Source organism: Choloepus didactylus, chromosome 19, assembly GCF_015220235.1.
Source record: "Choloepus didactylus isolate mChoDid1 chromosome 19, mChoDid1.pri, whole genome shotgun sequence".
Lineage (NCBI taxonomy): Eukaryota > Metazoa > Chordata > Mammalia > Pilosa > Megalonychidae > Choloepus > Choloepus didactylus.
The window spans coordinates 36,872,473-36,888,394 of NC_051325.1; the positions used below are offsets into that span (position 1 = coordinate 36,872,473).

The 15,922-nt window shown below is 36.8% G+C and overlaps 1 protein-coding gene across 4 annotated transcripts in view; it reads left to right on the forward strand.

The window, feature by feature from the left end:
* Window positions 1-15,922, forward strand: part of CBFA2T2 (CBFA2/RUNX1 partner transcriptional co-repressor 2) — a 188,701-nt gene that overhangs the window by 28,605 nt on the left and 144,174 nt on the right. The gene's annotated exons all lie outside the window — the stretch shown is intronic.

The window sequence follows — 15,922 nt, forward strand, 5'->3', positions numbered from 1 at the left end:
ATTCCACAGGTGGGGAGAGCAATTTACTGGTATTTACCACAATTTACCAGCCTCTTCCTCCTGCTCCTTGGATGTTGCACATGGTTTACTGGACTCCAGAGGTTTGAAATAGTTGATTCAGATTGTTCCTGATTGTTTAGTAGTTCTGGTGGAGGGACTGATTCTTGGAGCTCCCTACTCTGCCATTTTCCCACAATTCTTTAGAACCCAACCTTTTGATGTTAGCAACTCAATTCTTCAATAATTACTGAAGGGAGAGAATAGTTTCATGGAAACATGGCATCTGTGGTAAAACCTCAGCATAGAAGTTCAGCCCAAAAATTACTGAATGGTTCAGCTGAAAGTCTTATTTTTAAGCAAATAATTAACAAGTTGAGGTAAATATTGTGATAACTAAGTATTACATTTGTTGTTTTCCTGATACAGGAATGGGGTAGTGGCTTGGTTGTGTTTGTTTTTGTTTTTAAGCTCAGTTTTTTTTTGAGGGGTCTAATATTTGTCTTTTATTGGAAAGACAGCTAATTATGATAGAAGGTAGACTATAATGAGTTATTACAGTGACTAAAAGTCACTGATTTTCTGAGATACTCTTGAGTTTAAATATTCATTTGGTTTCATAAACATTTATTGAGCCCCTAGTACTCAAGAGAGTTCTGATACTCTGGAGGAGTTTACCTATTGTTCAGTAGAGGAGATACACAGTTTCAAAATCAAATGGTAAACTGTGTCGACATGTGTAGATGATAAGGCCCACTAAGGATGGACAATTGACCTAGTGGGTATGTATCAAAAAAGGCTTAGAGAAAATGCCTGTCTTGAGCTGGATCTGATTTCCTTTCCAACAACAGTCCACCTCATCTCTGTGCTCCAGCCACTCTTTTCGCTTCCCTGGAAGCAACTAGAATTATCAGTATCTTCTGTATCCTTTAAAATATATTCCTGTAGCCCATATAATATCAGTACATAAAGGGCTTCCTCGTTTTGCATTGTATTTTATTGTGTGGGTGCATATTCCAGTTTTTGCTGTTATGTGCATTTGTGTAATTACCCTCCATAGATGGTGTATATACCAAGTTTTATATTACTGCCAGCAAAGTGTGACCCAGGTAAAGAAGGTGAGGAAGTTGAGACTGGGCCAGGTTTCGGGGGACCTAAAAGTAGTTATGTGTTACTGAATGTCCTAGTTTGCTAATGTTGCTGGAATGCAAAACACCAGAGATGGATTGGCTTTCATAAAAGCGGGTTTATTTGGTTACACAGTTACAGTCTTAAGGCCATACAGTGTCCAAGGTAGCACATCAGTAATTGGGTACCTTCACTGGAGGATGGCCAATGGTGTCTGGAAAACCTCTGTTAGCTGGGAAGGCACATGGCTGGCGTCTGCTCCAAAGTTCTGGTTTCAAAATGGCTTTTTCCCAGGACGTTCCTCTCTAGGCTGCAGTTCCTCAAAAATGTCACTCTTAGTTGCATTTGGGATATTTGTCGTCTCTCACCTTCTCCGGAGCAAGAGTCTGCTTTCAACAGCTGTCTTCAAACTGTCTCTCATCTGCAGCTCCTATGCATTCTTCAAAGTGTCCCTCTTGGCTGTAGCTCCTCTTCAAAATGTCACTCACAGCTGCACTGAGTTCCCTCTGCCCATCAGCTCATTTATATGGCTCTACTGATCAAGGCCCACCCTGAATGGGTGGGGCCATACCTCCATGGAAATATCTCATCAGAGTTATCACCTACAGTTGGGTGGGGTGCATTTCCATGCAAACAACCTAATCCAAATGTTCCAACTTAATCCCAACTAATATGTCTGCCCCACAAGATTGCATCAAAGAATATGGCTTTTTCTGGGGGACATAATACATTCAAATCAGCACACTGGAGTATAAGGTGCTAGGTAGAGAGTGGCAGGAGATGAGACTAGAGAAGTAGGTAGAGGCCAGGCCTCTTTTTTCTTTTGTAGGCTGGGATTTTATTTTATAGTTAATGGAAAGAAATATAAAGAATGAGGGAATGACATAGTTAAATTTATGTTCTACAGACTCATGTGGCCCTATGAAAATGAATTTGAAGGGGCAAGATAGGAAGCAGTGAAATAAATTAGGTTAATTTAGTAACCTTCCTGTAAGACCAAGTGTCTCAGTTTTGGATTTGGAAGATAATTATACATTATGCTAAGGGAGAGAGAATAGAGGAGATTAGTTTTAAAATTAAGAACAGCATATCAAGTATCAAGGACTGCTTTGCTGAATAGAATTGCATTTTTGAATAAAATTTTGAGACATACTCACATACCAGATAATCATCCGAAGTGTACAATCAGTGGTTCATAGTATCATATAGTTGTGCATTCATCACCACTATCAATTTTTGAACATTTTCATTACTCTAAAAAAAAGAATGAAAATAAAAAAGAATACCAAAACATCCCATAACCCTTGTTCCCCCCTATTGTTTATTTATTTTTTTGTCTTTATTTTCTCACTCATCTGTCATTTACATTTTGATAAATGGATACAACTTGAATTGGTAGAGATGGAGAAATGGAATGGGGTACAAAAAAAAAAAAAATGCTTTCCATGTCCTGGGAATAGAATAAGCCAGGGTAGGCAAACTTTTTCTATAAAGGTCCTAATGACAAGTACTTTAGACATGTAGTCTCTGTCATATATTGTCCTTCTCTGTTTTTTGTTTTTGTTTTTACAATCCTTTAAAAATGTAAAAACTGTTAGCTTACAAGCCTTATTGAAACAGGTCAGGGTCAGATTTGAATGGGGGGCTTAGTATGCCAAAGGCCTTAGTGTGCCCAGGGGTGAAGGTGAAGGGCATACATATGTGGTAAACAACAGGAGGAAAGGCAGGTTGAGGCAGAGCTGTGGGAAACTGAATGTTGGGCTAAAAAATTTGTCTTTAGGTTGGAAGCATTGGGGAGTCACTGATTATATTGATATGGGTGGTGACATTTTGCCTGGTAACATGGACATATTATTATCTCTAAAAATATTGGCTGGGAGAATTGCCTTGTGTAGGTATTTGTATTACATGTTGAACTGCTTGCTTACCATTAACATGACATACTAAGGTCTAAAAGGCTTTTTTAGACTAATGGGTGGTTTAATTAAGAAAGAATCAAATTAAGAAAGTAGAATATTACAACTCAAATTTTCAGCAATTCTGTAGGTATTGTTAAACCTTTCCTACGGTTTTTTTTCACCCCATGTTTTGAAAAAAATAGGAAATAAAATGTACAGCAATTTAGCTGATAGGTTAAGCAACTCCTTTAATGCTACACAATCTTTAAGGTTTGCATTGCTTTATACCTCGGGTCTAGACAACTTGAAAACTGGTTTTCCTCTGGGCTGGGGGTGAGGATAGGTAGATTGAGGGTGTGTGATCACAGTTGCCTGAAGGAGCTATTAGAATACCAATGTGACATCCACATTATGATATATTCTGGGGGAAGGTATCTGTAATTTTTTTTTAATTTAATGCAACTTTATTGGGGTATATTGGAATGTTTTTTTGAAATAGCCTCTTAGCTGATTCTCGTACCATCTCTGGTTAAGAACCAGTGTTTAAGCCAATTTCTGTCGTTTTCCCCCACTGCCCTTACCTCTAGCAATACTGGTAGAATTACATTGCTTTATCCTTTTTCTATCATGACAGAAGAGTTGAGGTGGAATTTTATTATCTCATAAAGACTACTGACCTCTTATATCTTTTGGCAGTGAACATTACTAACTCATATTGTCAGTTTGTTGATAGCTTTTTTTGATTACCTCTGGCCTTTTGTTATTTTCTGTTGTTATTGATTATTTTTTGCCTCAGTCTCTTGTCGTATAAGTTTTGTGTCTGTGGTAGTATGTCAGCTTCTTTCTCATTTTCGTGAAACTGCTTTTTATCAGCACAAAATTAGATACAGTGATTAGATACTCTGCTCTTGATACCCCTACATCCTTGAATCAGTTTTGAACACCTAGTAAGTGCATGTAGTGGCTACTTAGATTCTTGTTGAGGGGAAGGAATACTATAAATACAGGAAAGCAAAAGATAGTTGAACTAAAGGGTCTCCGTGGTCCTTCTCACTCCAAAGTATGGTTCTGTAAGTTAAAAGGTGATAAGGCCTGAGGGGACCCCGATAAAATCCTCAGACCAAATTACACTATAACTGGTATTGACAGTCTTTAACATTGCTTATTTGTCTTTTTGGTGGCTGCTGGTGATAGAATAACTGCATGTTATTATTAGGACAATTTAGTTTATCTGTCATCTTTTCTAATTAAGGCTATCATTTCCGATAAACAAATTTTTAAGGAATTGAAGTTTCCTAATTTTGTAAAGCACATGTTGGTTGTGGCAGTGAAAGATGTAATGTGTAGTAATCAAAGCTTTCTTGATTGTAGCACATTTACATAAATGTAGATTTGAAACTAAGTGTGACAGGCTTATATGGGATAGTTGGCAAGGATTTATAAACCAAGAGGGATTTGTTTAAATAACTTCTGCTCTCAGAAATAGGAAATTGGGATCCCATTAGGGCTTAATTGGTTTGGCTCCAGCTTTTTAGCTTGGAGGCTGCTGAAGAGTTAATTTATTGTGTGAGAGTTTGGCCATGTGTGGTGAACAAATTTGTTTTAAGGAAAGGATCTTTGTACATTTATTCATTGCCAGATCAAGCCTGTTTACATGTGAACCCTTTTTGAGATTACAGGGAAAACAGGCAGACAATCCATGCCAACTAAATATTAGAACATGACAGACTGAATTCAGATCCCACTGATTGAGGAGGGAAAACAGTGTTTCAGGTTTTATTAAATTTAACCTGAATAGTAACATTTAAAAAGAAACCTTTCGGGAAAGGTCTGTCAGTAACAGATGTGTAAATCTTTTCTTGTTTAAAAGATTCCTTTTATCTATGTAGACAGTATGGCTTAATGTGGAAAGAGTCCTGGGTTGGTTTTTCTCAACACTTGGATTCTAATTCATGATGTGGCATTTAGCCAATCACTTAATCTTGAACTATATTTAAAAAGAAAATAATTTTTGCTTATAGTTAACAATTGGATGATCTTTAAAAGATGAATGAAATATTAGCTCTAACAGCTTTTTGGAGGATAGTTTATTTTTCTGTTATTTTTTCTTTAAATAAATTTTTATTAAATAGAAAAAATAAATCATAAATGTACAGCTCAATGAATTTTCACAAAGTAATCATACCTTGTAACTACTACCCAGATCATTAATAGAATATTAACAGTAAGCACTTCAGAAGCCCAACTCGGTCACCTGCAAGTCACTATCTCTCCCTCTCCCCTAGGGTAGCCACTATCCTGACCTCTTATCATCATTGCTTAATGTAATCTTTTTTTGGAATTTTATATAGTCATATGGTGTGTATTTTTTTTGTATCTGGCTTCTTCTGCTCAACAATAATGTTTATAAGGTTCATTCAAGTTCTTGTGTATAGCAGTATTTCATTCCCATTGCTATACAGGATTCCATTGTAAGAATATATGACAGTTTATCCATTCTATTGTTGATGGATATTTTGGTTGTTTCCAGTTTTTGGCTATTAGGAACAGTGCTGTAAGGAACATTCTTGTATGTCTTTGGGTGCATACACACAAGTATTTTTGTTGGGTATATATCTAGAGATAGAATTGGAAGTTCATAGGGTATACATATAAATGTTCAGCTTTCATAGATACTGCCAAAGAGTTTTCCAGAGTGGTTATACCAGTTTATATTTTTTATCTGCAGTGTATGAGAGCTTCATTTATTCTACATCCTCACCAGCACTTGGTTTTGTTAGTATTTTTAATTTTTTTTGAGCCTCTGCTTTGTGCAAGGTAAGGGGGATATAATAGTGTGAACCAAATAAGTCTTGCTTTCATAGATCTTGAGAATTGATGTGATTAAAAAATATATACATATACACACTCTTTACAGATAAAGTATATTTAGTATATTCCAGTGGTAAGTGTTAAGGTACGTTGGACAGAGAGAGGAGGGTGGTGGGGAGTGCTATTACATACAGTGTTTAAGAAGGACATCTCTGAATAAGTGACATTTGAGCAAAGATCTGAAGGAAGTAAGGAAGCTAACCATAGGTTGGTGTCTCGGAGAGGAGCAGTCCAGGCAATGGGAATAGCAAGTGTCAAGACCTTGAAGTGGAACATGTTTGTGTTCACAAAACAACAAGGAGGAAGGTTAGTATGACTGGAGTTCATTGAGTAAGGAGATAGCAATAGAAGAGAGGTAGACAGGGTCTAGATCATGTAGGGTCTTGAGGATCATGGTAAGATTTTGGATTTTCTCAGTGAGATGGGAAGCCATTGGAGGATTTGGAACAGAGAGGTGACATGATCGCCTTAAACTTTTTATTTTGAAATAATGTCAAACTTACAGAATCTTCTTTTCCTTTTTAAAGGGTGACTCTGCTGTTGGAGAAAACACTCGAGTAGGGCCAGAGTGGAAGTGGGAATATGAGTTCAGAAGTTAAACTGTTGTAGGCCAAGAGTGGGAGGTTGGTGTTTTTAGCAGAATATTAACAGTGGACATAAGAGAGAAACAGTTGGATGCAGGATGTATTCTAAAGGTAGAGCCAGTAAGCTTTGCCAGTTGGGCTGGGGGGTGAGAGGGTAAAGGATGACTCATGGATTATTGACCTGTGTTGCTAATTTGCTGATTTGGGGAAAGCTGGGGATAGGAGCCTCAGGTAGTTTGGGGGATGGGTGGGAAATCAGTAATTTATTTTGGACATTTTATATTTGATATGTCTATAAGGCATCCATGTGATGATGTGGATTTGGCGGTAGGATATATAAAGAACATGGTGAATGAAAATGGAAGTTTGATCTCACATGACTGTTGGATGATGTAGAGGTAACAGATAAACTCATTGTTTGAACACTTGTAAAGCTCATTATTTTAGAATTTAGAGTGCAGATTTTTATTTTCTCCTGTTTTTGTGAGAGTTAGTTGACAAGAAAATAAGATATTGGAAATTTATTTATTGAGAAGGTCCTGGGTGCTTCTTTGAAAGATCTGTGACTGAAATTTACTAGAATTTGTGTAGATTTAGCCTAGTCTACCATACTGTTCTGGTCTGTTAGTGCTGCTATTATGCAAAATACCGGAAATGGATTGGCTTACAAAAAGGGGGTTTGTTTGGTTACAAATTTACAGTCTGAAGGCCATGAAAATGTCCAAATTAAGGCATCAACCCAAGTATACCTTCACCGAAGGACGGCCAGTGATATCTGGAAAACATCTGTTAGCTGGGAAGGCACGTGGCTGGCATCTGCTGATCCCGGGTTGTGTTCCACCTCCTCTCTCAGCTCCTGTGCTTTCTTCAAAATGTTGTTCTTGGGATATTATGTCCTCTCTTAGCTTCTCTGGAGCAAACACTGGGCTAGCATCTCCAAAGTGGTAGCAAGAGTCTGCTTTCAGTGGCTTTCTCCAAAATGTCTATTTCAGCTGCTCTTCAAAAATGTCACTCTCAGCTGCTCTGAGGTCCTTTTGTTTGTGAGCTCTTTTATAGGACTCCAGTGATTAAATCAAGACCTATTCTAAATGGGCAGGGTCCATATCTCCATGGAAATAATCTAATCAAAGGTAGTACACACAGTTGGGTGGGTCACATCTCCCTGGAAACATCCAATCAAGAGGTCACACCCTAATCAAAAAGATTAATCAATCTGCGCTCACAAGGTTGCATCAAAGAATATGGCTTTTTCTGGGGGGTGTAATATATATACAAACTGGCATGCATTCCTTTCTATTCTGTGTAAAATGACTATTGTCTAAGAAGCTCTATATGACAGTGAATTATCAGAATTATCAGTAGAAAGATTTAACCATATAAAGCAATGTTTTGCATTGTATTTTAATTTACAATTGAGGAAACAGAGGCTGAGAGGATAATGAATTAACTCAGTTAGGGGCACATCTCTAGTTAGATAGTAGAGACAGAACATGACCCCAAATCCTAACTCCAGATTGTATTACACGATAGCACTATACAGATTACATGTTAGCTACAATGTTGCATTTCTAAGCTATTTTGAATGAACAATAATTTATTATATAGTATTCTGCCTTTGCATTATAATTTTGGAAAATAATTCTGCAAAAGTAATAAAAAGATAAACAGTAATACAAGCCATTCTTGCAGAAATTTCTAGCAAATCTAGAGTAAAAAAGTAAAAATTTCTTCCTCATCACTGAAAGTTTGTATTTATTACCAGACTTTTTGTATGCCTTTAGACACATCTGCAATACACATATAGTGATTTTTATGAATGGAATTATATTGTACATAATATCTTGCAGAGTCTTTATAATTTCCAGTCGTATGAGGAGAACTGTTTCAACAGTTCTTTGCTTTAAACAATAGCAAAGACATTTATCTCTTACATTGTTTTAAGTATCTTGGAACAGGCTTTATGAACAACAATAACATTCGGTATTGATTTGCTCAGTGTTAGCAGTGAGATACCTTTAAAGTGATCACACCTTTCATTTCAGATGTTCTCTAAAAAAAGGCAGGTATATGATTGTACTGGTTTGCTAATGCTGCTGGAAAGCAAAACACCAAAAATGGATCGGCTTTTATAAAGGGTGTTTATTTGGTTACAAAGTTACAGTCTTAAGGCCATAAAGTGTCCAAGGTAAGTCATCAACAATCAGGTACCTTCACTGGAGGATGGCCAGTGGAGTCTGGAAAACCTCTATTAGCTGGGAAGTCATGTGGCTGACGTCTGTTCCTGAGTTCTGGTTTCAAAATGGTTTTCTCCCAGGACGTTCCTCTCTCAGCTCCTGCGCCTTCTTCAAAGTGTCCCTCTTAGCTGTAGAAGCTCACTCCTTTTGTCTGAGCTTATAGAGTGCTCTAGGAAGCTTATCAAGGCCCAAGCTGAATGGGTGGGGCCACACCTCCATGGAAATTATCCAGTCAGAGTTATCACCTACATATCTCCTTGGAAACACTCAAAGAATTACAGTCTCATCAACACTGAGATGTCTGCCCATACAAGATTGTATCAAAGATAATGGCATTTTGGGGGGCATAATACATTCAAACTGGCACGATGATTGACTGCTTCATTAGGCTGGTGCCAAGCACTATTTCAAATCCTTTTGCTTTTCTCAGAAAGTGCAAGGTTGACCATTTTGCAGCAATTGACTCTTGCAGATGCACCTATTCTGTGATTATAGTAGATAATATTACTCCATCTCTCTGATAGTAGAAGAATTAATGAGCCTGTGAAGTTCTGTAACTAGATAGAACTGTGCTGGAAATGAAAATAGATCCTTTCTGCTAATTATAACATAGAGAAAGAAGAGTTCAGGTGGTGAATCAACCTCTCCAGGCCTTGCCAGTTTTCAGCTCATGACTGCCATAAAGATATTTTGTTGATCATTTCTACCATTGTAAACTAATACACATGACAGGATATTTTATTTTGCTTTTAGTATCTATTTTTTAATGATCCATTCATCAAATTCCTACACTGTTAATATTTTTCTCAGACGGAAAAAGGAATTGAATTGCCATTGTGGGATTTGCACGAGACCTGTTCTGGGCAAATCAATGGACTTGCTGGAGACAGGACAGACCTAACAGGAAATGAGTTTTTATGTGTCTCAGGATTCCAGAGTAATGTAGGTGAATTAATGTCAAGTAACTGGTAAATGTAGGCTATGGTAAAACAATGATAATGGAAGGGAAAATAACTATAGGCAATGCGTATTTTGGAGAACATCTCAAGCATCTGAAAACTAGTTAAATGCAGCTTCTGGGACTTCACCCCCAGAGACTTAAATTTGGGAGATCTGGGTTGGGACCCAGGAATTTGCATTTTTACCAAGCTTGCTCAGTAATTCTCTTACAGGTGGTCTCAAAACTTCACTTTGAGAAACACTGCTTTAGGCTAGCCAAATCTGACAAATACAATCTAAAATCTAGGTTATGGGGCAAAACCTATTTTGATACAGGATAGTTTGTGGTAAGTATGATAAATGGAGATATCTGAGAAAGTATTATGGGAGATATTAGTTAATACTGACTGAGGTAGGGAGGGGCTGATGTATGATTTTATTTTTCTAATTTAAGTTCTGATTTTGAAGGATAGGTGTCTAGAAAGAGGGCATTACAAAGCAGAGAAGACAATTTGAATAAAAGTCTGAAAAGAGAGCCCAGAATTTAGAAAAGAAGCAGTAATTGTTCAAACAGGGCCCTGAATTTGATGTTATGAATAATATTATTGACTTACAGGCATTTGAAATCTTAGGAGTTGGAAAGAATCTTTATCCCCCTTCTTCCTTATCCTTCATGTCCCATTAGAGGAATCTCCTGCAGAGCCCTACTGAGGTGCAACCATCCCTGCACTTTGTCAACACTTCTAATGTTCCTTAGTTCATACAGTGATTTTTTTGTTAGATGCTTCTTCCTAATATTGAATGGAATCTGCCCATAACTTTAACCCATTACTGCTAGCTCTGTCCTGGAACTTCAGATATTTGTTTTTAATGCTGTCAGATGGTTTTCCAGATATTATTTCTCAAGTCGTTCTGAGACCAAAAAACTCCCTATTTTGTTTCCTTTAGCTTTTTCTTTGATTATTTTGCCAATGTCAGAAATCAGATGATGGGGTAGAGTAGGAATTGTGCCTCAATTTTTATTATGTTTATGAATCACCTGAGGATCTTGTTAAAATACAGTAACTGATTTGGGAAGGCTGGGCCTGAAATCTATATATTTTAACAGGTCTCAGGTGATGCCAGTATTGATCTGTGGCCCACACTGAGTAGCAAAGGATGAGAGCATGGGTTTTGGATCTTCTGGGGGTGTAAGTCTCCCTGGCAACATGGGACATGACTCCCAGGGATGAGCCTGGCCCTGGATTGACAATGCCCTCTTGACCAAAAGGGGGGAAAGAAATGCAACAAAATAAAGGTTTCAGTGGCTAAGAGATTTCAAGTAGAGTGAAAGTTTATTCTGGAGGTTACTCTTAGGCAAGCTTCAGCTAGATATTGCAGTATGCCAAGCCCCAACCAACAGTGTTCCTGAAAACCCTGAAGAATAGCCAGGGATCTAGCTGGAATTTTATGAAAGTTTCACTCACTAAGTTTATTTTTCAGAAACTTCACATTGTTCCTATGACAGATAAGCCCTGAAACCTGGAGGTACCAGTCTTTCCAAGAACATCAACTTGTTCCATCCGCCTTCCCCATAATGTCAATATCCCTTTTCAACATGAAGAAATTAGAATGTCATTCTCCAAATATCCCTGAAGATTGAGAGAATGATGAAATGAGAGGGGGGAGTTGTAACAGTGAAGATAGGAGTTAACAAATGATTATGACTACTGAATCATTGTATAGGTATTTCTTTTTCATCTCTAATGTATTTGAATAGCTAGAAGGAAATATATGAAATTGTGGAACTGTAACCCATACCATACTTTGAAATTTGCTCTATAACTATTTGTTAAACTGTATTTAGAAGTTTATCACCCTTCTGCATGTTTCACAATAAAAAATGCTTAAAAATAAAAAATTTAAAAAATGATATTAAGTTTACTTGGGAAGATTAAAAAATCATTATTTGACCAGGCTGCACCCTAGATCAATTAATCAGAATTTCTGATAGCATCATATGTTTTAAATTTTCTGTGGAGAGTAATGAGCATATGAGCTTGGTAACTACTGTCTCGAAGTGTATTTACTTGAGGAATATATTTTTAATATGATTGCCTTTTATTTTATATACTTGATAATGCTATATTGCGCTTCAGTAACAAAGTGCTCATAGTTGTATTTTACTCTATTCTTGGGACATCTCTAATTTCTAGTATTTAATATAATTTTCTCCATAAACCATATCAAATCTTTAAAAGTCTAACTTTTCAATATTCAAACTAAGTCATGGACTGTGGCATAAAAATTATCACTTCAGTTTTTTTGTTTTTTTTTTTTTTAATTTGTTTGCTCAGGAAATAATCACTGGTTTTAGTTTACAAATATTGGTAAATCTTCCTTAATGTGGATCAGATTTCTTTGACGATTTAAGTAGAAGTTAAGTTGACCTAAGGTCCCATTGGAAGAATAAAATCATTCTCAGTTGTAATTCAGAGTTTTTTTTTTAGTGTAAAACTTGGAAGAAATTCTTATTTTTTACTTGCTTTTTCTTTTTTTAAGCATTACCCATTCAGTCAGCACATTTACTGATATTTATACCACCATTCTAAATATGAAGCACTGACTACTGGGGAGTAATGACCTTGTTTTACTAGGATTTTTCTCCTATAAATGTTCTAAATTAAGTAGTTTGGGAAATGTTTAATGACAACCAAATTTGTAATCTGGGTTTGTTGTATTTTATAACAATTCTTTAGCATTATTTTTATACAGTATTTGTGTATTGGGGATGAAAGACATTTTTAGCTTCCTATAGTTGGTCTAAAATGAATGAAAATGGTGACCTGGGCTCTCCTCATTTGCTTCTAACATTGTTCTAGCAAACTGCTTAGAATGGACAGAGGGAACCAGGTGTTTTACTTTAACTGCAGCTGTACCATCTGTGGGAGCAGGTGGCAAGATTCTGTGTCATCAGGAAAACACAGCTGGTGAGACTTAGGAGAAGAGCTAATGGATGCTTTCCCTTGGACAGCTCACCCCACAGTACCATCACAGACATCTAAGTGGAGTATTTACTTTTGACAAGTGTTGGTTGTGGTCAGGACAAAAATAACAAAAATGAACCCCAAATGGTATAAATTTGGCTGTTTGTGTTTTTATTAGATTGGAGTTGATAAAAATTTTAAAAGTTTTTTTGTTTAACTTTGAATTTTGTTTTAGTTAAGAATATTTCCATCTCATTATAGTAACTTCTCTTAGAGTGTTACCTTTGTAAGGATAGTTATATATATAGTAAAATGTACATGTAGTATATGGCAAGCACCATTCTTGGAAGAACTGGGAAGTAAGCAAAAAGAGCCTTTGATTAGGCAAAAGAGGGCAAAACAAAACTCATGTGTCCCATGTACTAAAGAACAGAATGGAAATATAGTGTCCAGAGTCATAGATTCTTGGCAAGAAGCCTAGAGAGCATCCATGACCACCCTCAGTCTTAGCTGTTTCACAGATGAGAAAACTAAGACCTAGAGAAAATAAATTATTTCCCCAGTGTCAGGGCCTGGTTTCCCAGAGAACTGGGTTAAAATTCAAAGTGACCTTAACTTCTGAAAAATTCTATCAAAAACCAATAGTGAAATCTAGTGGCTCAAATACAGTAGTTATATTTTACTGAAAAGTAGCAAAGTGAATAAATGAGCTAATTTAATGTAGGGAGCAATCAATAATGTACATGATTTGAGCATGTACATTATGAGCGTGAGTTTGGGACATTTTAGTTTTACAAACTAAAAATGAACACATATTAATGTTATTTGAGAAATAATTGTCATACCATGGGGGTGCATGAAGGGTGCTAGGAGTTTGCTGTATCACACAAAGTTTAAAACTTCCCTGTTTATGCACTTAAGTTTAAGAGATGTATGTGGACAGCATTTAAGAAGGTTCAAAGATCTCCAACTATAATTAAGAAAAAGAAACTTCAATTGAAAGGTTCAAGTAACTGTGCCTGATGAAAAAGAAGTCATAGAGGATTGATAGGCCATTAAGGATTGTTTGCAGAAGTTGGCTTGTTGTATACTTCTTCCCTTTAGAACCAGACAAGAAGGGTAGGCAGATCAAATTTACTTTAACAATAAGGAAAGTAGATACACTTAGTATGTTCTGGGGACTAGCAGCATCAGTGTCACATGGGAGCTTGTTAAAAAATGCAGAATCCCGGGTCTGTATGATTCCTACTGGTATGTATTTTTTTTTCCCCATTTTTATTGAGATTGTTCAGATACCATACAATTATCCAAAGATCCAAAGTGTACAATCACGTGCCCCTGGGTACCCTCATACCATCACACTTAATTTTTGTTCAATTTTTAGAAACTTCATTACTCCAGACAAGAAATAAAGTGAAAGATGAAAAAAGAAAAAAAGAAACGGAAACTCTAAACCTCCCCTATCCCTAACCAATCCCCCTCAATTGTTGACTCCTAGTATTGATATAGTACGTTTGTTACTGTTTATGAAAAAATGTTGAAATACTACTAACTGTAGTATATAGTTTGTGATAGGTATATAGTTCTTCCCTATATGCCCCTCTATTATTAACTTCTAATTGTATTGTCATACATTTGTTCTGGTTCATGAAGTGATTTCTAGTGTTTGTACAGTTGATCATGGACATTGCCCACCATAGGATTCAGTTTTATACATTTCCATCTTTTGACCTCCATCTTTCCTTCTGGTGACATATATGACTCTGAGCTTCCCCTTTCCACCTCATTCACACACCATTCGGCGCTGTTAGTTATTCTCACATCTTGCTACCAACACCCCTGTTCATTTCCAAACATTTAAGTTCATCCTTATTGAACATTCTGCTCATACTAAGCAACAGCATCTACATTTCTTCCACAAGGCAGGAGGGAGAGTCATAGAAGGTAGAGAGGCAAAAGAAAGAGGAAACAAAAAAAATGACAGCTAGGAAGCAGCAAAAGGAAAAATAACCTTAAATCAAAGTAGAATAAAGAATCAGACAATACCACCAATGTCAAGTGTCTAACATGCCTCCCCTATCCCCCCCTCTTATCTGCATTCACCTTGGTATATCACCTTTGTTACATTAAAGGAAGCATCATACAATGATTCTATTAGTTACAGTCTCTAGTTTATGCTGATTGCATCCCTCCCCCAGTGCCTCCCCATTTTTAACACCTTGCAAGGTTGACATTTGCTTGTTCTCCCTCGTAAAAGAACATATTTGTACATTTTATCACAATTGTTGAATACTCTAGATTTCACCAAGTTACACAGTCCCAGTCGTTATCTTTCCTCCTTTCTTGTGGTGTCTCACATGCTCCCCATCTTTCTCTCTCAACCATATTCATAGTTACCTTTGTTCAGTGTACTTACATTGTTGTGCTACCATCACCCAAAATTGTGTTCCAAACCACACACTCCTGTCTTCTATCACCCGGTAGTGGTCCCTTTAGTATTTCCTGTAGGGCAGGTGTCTTGTTCACAAAGTCTCTCATTGTCTGTTTGTCAGAAAATATTTTGAGCTCTCCCTCATATTTGAAGGACAGCTTTGCTGGATACAGGATTCTTGGTTGGCGGTTTTTCTCTTTCAGTATCTTAAATATATCACACCACTTCCTTCTTGCCTCCATGGTTTCTGCTGAGAGATCCGCACATAGTCTTATGAAGCTTCCTTTGTATGTAATGGATTGCTTTTCTCTTGCTGCTTTCAGGATTCTCTCTTTGTCTTTGACATTTGATAATCTGATTATTAAGTGTCTTGGCGTAGGCCTATTCATATCTCTTCTGTTTGGAGTACGCTGCGCTTCTTGGATCTGTAATTTTATATCTTTCATAAGAGATGGGAAATTTTCATTGATTATTTCCTCTATTATTGCTTCTGCCCCCTTTCCCTTCTCTTCTCCTTCTAGGACACCAATGATACGTACATTATTGTACTTTGTTTCATCCTTGAGTTCCCGGAGACGTTGCTCATATTTTTTCATTCTTTTCTCCATCTGCTCCTTTGCATGTAGGCTTTCAGGTGTTTTGTTCTCCAGTTCCTGGGTGTTTTCTTCTGCCTCTTGAGATCTGCTGTTGTATGTTTCCATTGTGTCTTTCATCTCTTGTGTTGTGCCTTTCATTTCCATAGATTCTACTAGTTGTTTTTTTGAACTTTTGATTTCTGCCGTATACATGTCCAGTGCTTCCTTTACAGCCTCTATCTCTTTTGCAATATCTTCTCTAAACTTTTTGAATTGATTTAGCATTAGTTGTTTAAATT